A 6,335-nucleotide genomic window follows, 5' to 3' on the forward strand; every position below is an offset into this window, starting at 1 on the left:
AATTTACATAGCTTATAGCCGATACATACTACTACCAAATGTGTGAACATTTGGTAGTAGTGTGTATCGGCCTACAAGCTATGTAAATTCCAATTAACCTAATCGAATGGTGGCAAACTTGTAAATATCGTAATAACCTTTAATCTCAAATACGTAACTATAAAGAATTCGATAACTATTCGTTCATCATCAAAAATTTTCCTTCAACTTTCAATAATCATCCAGATTTCTTCAACTAAACAGGATTTTATTCGATGTTCATGAAATTGGAATCGGAGTTCTGGACTCGCAATCACATTCGACATTGATGGACTTAGAATCGGTACTCACAGGTTCCCAATCGGATTTTCAGAAATCAAAATCAAATTGAGAAATCGATCAGAGATAGGATGTCGCATCTGAAGTCGAAATCAGAAGTATATGATGATTTGGAATTGATAACTTGATGCTTTTAACATTTTTAAAATAGTTAACTTGTTTGCACTTCAATTGTTTGATGAAATGCATAAACTAAATTACCACGTTATATTCACATATAAATATGTTTTCTCACCTGAATCAGTATATGATTATTAAAAACACAAAACAAATATGCAAGTCTGTATGTTATTTATACGTGAATAACATATAAAAATTATATATATTTGTCAAAATACCTTCAATATTCATAAGTGAATATAACTTGTAATATTCATATGTGAATATATTGTGTAATATTCATAAGTAAATATATCATCTAATATTCACAAGTGAATATACTCTGTAATATTCACATGTAATATACCATGTAATAGTATGTAATATTTAGATATGAAATATCATTTAATACTCATAAGTGAATATATCATCTAATATTCACAAGTGAATTCATCGTCCAATATTAAAATATGAATATATATTTATTATATGTTATTTTCATATATGAATGATACTTAAATTGTAAAAATAAAAAATTAAAAAAAAAATCATACCTTTTATTCATAATAACAAATGTACTGTAATAAAATCTGATGCATTATTATTCATTTATCAATAACGACAGCTGAAAATATAAAAAAAAAATATTTTATCTTAAAACTATATCAATATGGATTTCTATTTGTAAAGAATAAAAAGTCAAGAATTTTGGTATATTTAAAATCATTTTTTGATAAAAATAGCTTATAAAAATTAAAAAAAAAACGAAAAAAAAAAAAAAAAACTATGTTTTTGTATATATTAAGGTAATGATTAGCATAGTTTAAGGAAATATGTTATGTTGGAAAACACATGTGCATTCGTTTCTCATTTACACCGGTACGTTGGAGCCTTTTGCGCTAAAAATAAATGATTGGCTAAGAATGATTCCCTCATTCTCAACCTTTTTTTTTTCAATTGAACCCTCCCATATATATATATATATATATATATATATATATATATATATATATATATATATATATATATATATATATATATATATATATATATATATATATATATATATAAGGTTAGGTTAATGTGAGACGACCTAATTTTGTGAGACCGTGAGACACATTTTTTTATTTATTTTTATTTTTTTTAGTTAATTCAAGTTCCGAAAGTAATATCTAAAAAAAGAATTTTTAGATTTTTCCATTTATTTTGCATTTTAAAATTAATGTTTACAATATGTACAGTGTAATATTCAATTAGAATACTTCACGTATTTAAAAAATAAAAAATAAAAAATAAAAAAAAAATAAAAACGAGATTTTTTTAGTTAATTCAAGTTCTCAAAATTATATTTAAAAAAAAATTTTAGATTTTTCCATTTATTTTGCATTTTAAAGTTATTTTTAGAATATCTACAGTGTAATATTTTATTAGAATATTTAACGTATTTAAAAAAAAAAAAGGGATTTTTTTTGTTTTTTTTAGTTAATTCAAGTTCCGAAAATAATATTTAAAAAAAGAAATTTTGGATTTTTCCATTTATTTTGCATTTTAAAATTATTTTTAGATTTGATCTTACGGTCTCATAAAATTAGAATAATCTCAAATCAACCTATATATATATATATATATATATATATATATATATATATATATATATATATATATATATATATATATATATATATATATATATAGGTTAATGTGAGACGACCTAATTTTGTGGTACCGTGAGACCCATTTTTTTAATTTTTTATTTATTTATTTTAGTTAATTCAAGCTCCAAAAATAATATCTAAAAAAGAATTTTTGGATTTTTCCATTTATTTTGCATTTCAAAATTATTTTTTACAATATGTACAGTGTAATATTCTATTAGAATATTTCACGTATTTAAAAAAAAAAAAAAAAAAAAAAAAAAAAAAAAAAACAGTATTTTTTTATTTTTTTTTTAGTTAATTCAAGTTCCCAAAACTATATTTAAAAAAAGAATTTTTAGATTTTTCCATTTATTTTGCATTTTAAAATTATTTTTTAGAATATGTACAGTATAATATTTTATTAGAATATTTCACGTATTTAAAAAAAAAAAAAAAAAAAAATTCCGAAAATAATATTTAAAAAAAGAAATTTTGGATTTTTCCATTTATTTTGCATTTTAAATTTATTTTTAAATTTGGTCTTACGGTCTCAAAAAATTAGAATAGTCTCAAATGAACCTGAGTGTATATATATATATATATATATATATATATATATATATATATATATATATATATATATATATAGAGCTAGGTTAATGTGAGATGACCTAATTTTGTGGTACCGTGAGACGCATTTTTTTTATTTATTTATTTTAGTTAATTCAAGTTCCGAAAATAATATCTAAAAAAAGAATTTTTGGATTTTTCCATTTATTTTGCATTTTAAAATTATTTTTTACAATATGTACAGTGTAATATTCTATTAGAATATTTCACGTATTTAAAAAAAAAAGGATTTTTTTTAATTAATTCGAGTTCCCAAAATTATATTTAAAAAAAGAATTTTTAAATTTTTCCATTTTAAAATTATTTTTTAGAATATGTACAGTATAATATTTTATTAGAATATTTCACGTATTTAAAAAAGAAAAAAAAAAAACGGGATTTTTTGTTAGTTAATTCAAGTTCCGAAAATAATATTTAAAAAAAGAAATTTTGGATTTTTCCATTTATTTTCCATTTTAAAATTATTTTTAGAATTGGTGTTACGGTCTCATAAAATTAGAATAGTCTCAAATGAACCTGAACCTATATATATATATATATATATATATATATATATATATATATATATATATATATATATATATATATATATAAAAGAGGGTTCAATAAAAAATAAAGATTAAGATAACAAATTTTAGTACCAGAACACAAATGGTCCCTATAGTTTGAGGTAATTTGTGTTTTTGGTCTCTAATATTCTTTTAAACTTAAACAACCATCAAATAGATTTTTGTTGTATTTTTAGTAGCTATTAGATATATACCTTTAATGTTAAAACATAATTCGGAAGGTTTTTAATATCTAATCCGGGCTTTATCAAGCGGTTAATGTAGGGAATATTAGGGTTTGCGGTGCAGATTTGGATACCAACTTGGATCGTGATATCACTTACGATTCTAGGCACATAAATCGTAAGTCAATATGCTGGAAGATTCTGTGAAAGTATGATGAAAACGAGAGTTTAAGATTGTAACCCTCTTCTAAAGAAAAAGAAGAAGTATTTATATATTAAACAAGATTAGGGTTTCTTATGGTTGGGCCATCATTTGTTGTTTTGGAAGCAAGTCATGATAATCCGGATTTAATGAAGATTTATGGTTACCAAAACTAACAAATTTCGTTAGTTTTACCATAATCACCCTCTTCTGAAAAGGAAGCAAGTCATTAGTTGCCTTGGACCCTGCTAGGGGCGTTGCCCCTTTGGAAACCCCGGACCCAGGGGCGCTGCCCCGGACCCCTGACTAGTCGTTGAACCGGCTTCTAATTCGATGATATACATGTGTGCACTACGCACAACCCCGTACATATATTAGAGTACAAATTATGAAGCCCATTAGCTCACATGTTAGTTCCAGTTACTTAAAATGACATTGTAACACTAAAATAACCAACACTTAATTATTAGAAATAATGTAATCTTCAAATAGTTTAAGATTCCATTTTTGTGTTTAACATTGAGATTTAATACCCACGGTATGAAGAACTGATGTTCAGTGTATGCATATTTCAGGGAGAAACCGATGGATCATTAGCATGAATAACATTTGATATTTCTTTATTCGTTTATCTTGAATTTAATATTCAATTAGATTCATTTGCATTTCTTAGAAAAAAAAAAAGCGGTTAAAGACTTGAATTGGAAATGCATTTGGTTATTCTTTTGTAAAGTAGAAATGCTGGATAATTTTTTACGGTTATTTAAATATCACTATAAGAATAAGACACAATAGTTGCGACTGGAGACAACCACAATTAACGACGACACACCACATTGGTGTTTGGTGTTACCGCTAATGGCATCGTCCCTATTGCATTTAGACCCCGATCCGTGTCAAATTGTGAGATTGCACCTTGGGCGTCGATTAAATGATCAATCCAACGGCTGCAAATTGGTTTCATATTTTCAACAGCCTCACTAAAGCTAGAAAACATACAACGAACTTATTCCCTCCAAAGAGTTGTCGCTATTGCTTCTTTTTTGCATATAATGCTTACCCATGCCGCTAATTGCCATCAAGGATTAATCTCCTTCTTAGTCGCTTTTTCCCTATTTTGTATTCCACATTCTCTCTCAATTGAACTCTTGCGACACTGTATTCCACCAACGATTTAGTGTTACTTTCATGGTCTGAGGCCACATATGACCACCCACTTCCCACGACAATCACTACCTACAACCGGCGACCTCCGCAGCTAGTATCGGCGACAATGGAGGTAAGCTCCTCCATCTTTTCTCTCTTCTTTTTCTTTCCGTATTCAAGAAAGTTTTTCTTTATTGTTGTCACCGGCGACGTGATTAATTGCAAAAAAATGATTTTTGTTTACCTCAAGTTCTCATCCGTTGTTGTCACCGGCAATAACTACGCATCACACTGAGCACGTGATTGATTTTCGGCCATCACATGTTTCATTTAATATTAATTTCGAGATTAATTGAAAAATATATGTATTTGTATTTATTATGTGAAATTTGGCATATATGTATATATTTAGTATAGGTACGTGAATGTTTGTGTATTTGGTATATGTATGTTGGTATAATGTATGTATATGTGTATTTGTTAGTGATGTAGCCGAGTAGAGAAATACGTAAGTATTTAATTATAGTTTTATGATATAATATAGTGTTTATTTATACTTAAACGCTAATCATTTTTTGAAAACACTGAATCATTTATTGCAAGAGATCCTAGAACAAATTCAAGGATGAAATGGAGAAAAGATCTAACACCTGCAAGAAGAAGAAAAAAAACTTGTTTTGAGAAAGTTTTAGGTTCTCGGCATGGCAATATTAGAGGCATTAGACAAAAACATTTTTACATTCGACTAATTGCACAGCCATCACCACGGTCACAACCATTGTAGGTTAAATAATACTATTTAATTTAAAAGTCTCATATATATATATATATATATATATATATATATATATATATATATATATATATATAGATATATATATATATATTCAAATGAGAACAATTTTTATTTTAAGAACAAATGAGAACAAAATTGTATCCAATGTGATAATTTTGTAAATAACTGAAAATGAAGATGTAAAGATGATCTATTAAAAAAGACATGAATGTATTGTGGTAAAATACACAGTCAACCCCCACTCGTTCACCAGTGTCGTTTGTGTTGTCTCATCTTCACGTGGGACCACCGTCAAGACTACCGGACCTCCGGCTAACCACCATGTTTCTGATTTCATCCCATCGACAAGGAGCTTACCGTTCACTATTTCTGCCATACCTCCCAATCGAGAATATAATTTGTTGGTTTCTCTCAGAGCGCACGAGAATATCTAAATCATCATGAGTTTGCTATCGCTTCATTCGGATCAAAGTATAAAGATCGATTGAAGCAGGTATGTTTATTACTTGATGAAATGGTTTGATTTTGTTCGAACTAAGAATAAAACTATAATGAGTTGGCTTGATTTATTCAGATTGGGGAAATTAATGTCAGTGTTAAGTGATTCTTGTTGTTATTGTTGCTTCATTACTCTTTCATTTCGGGTAATTAACTTTTATCTTGTTTTAAGTAATCTCATAAACATTGTGACAGCTTATAGATTTTTTATGAACACCAAGTGTTCGATGAACTGCCTTAATGAAAAAACATCCACAAATAAATCAAGAATAAGGT

The sequence above is a fragment of the Lactuca saligna genome, chromosome 3, assembly GCF_052625555.1.
Source record: "Lactuca saligna cultivar CGN05327 chromosome 3, ASM5262555v1, whole genome shotgun sequence".
NCBI classification, from domain to species: domain Eukaryota; kingdom Viridiplantae; phylum Streptophyta; class Magnoliopsida; order Asterales; family Asteraceae; genus Lactuca; species Lactuca saligna.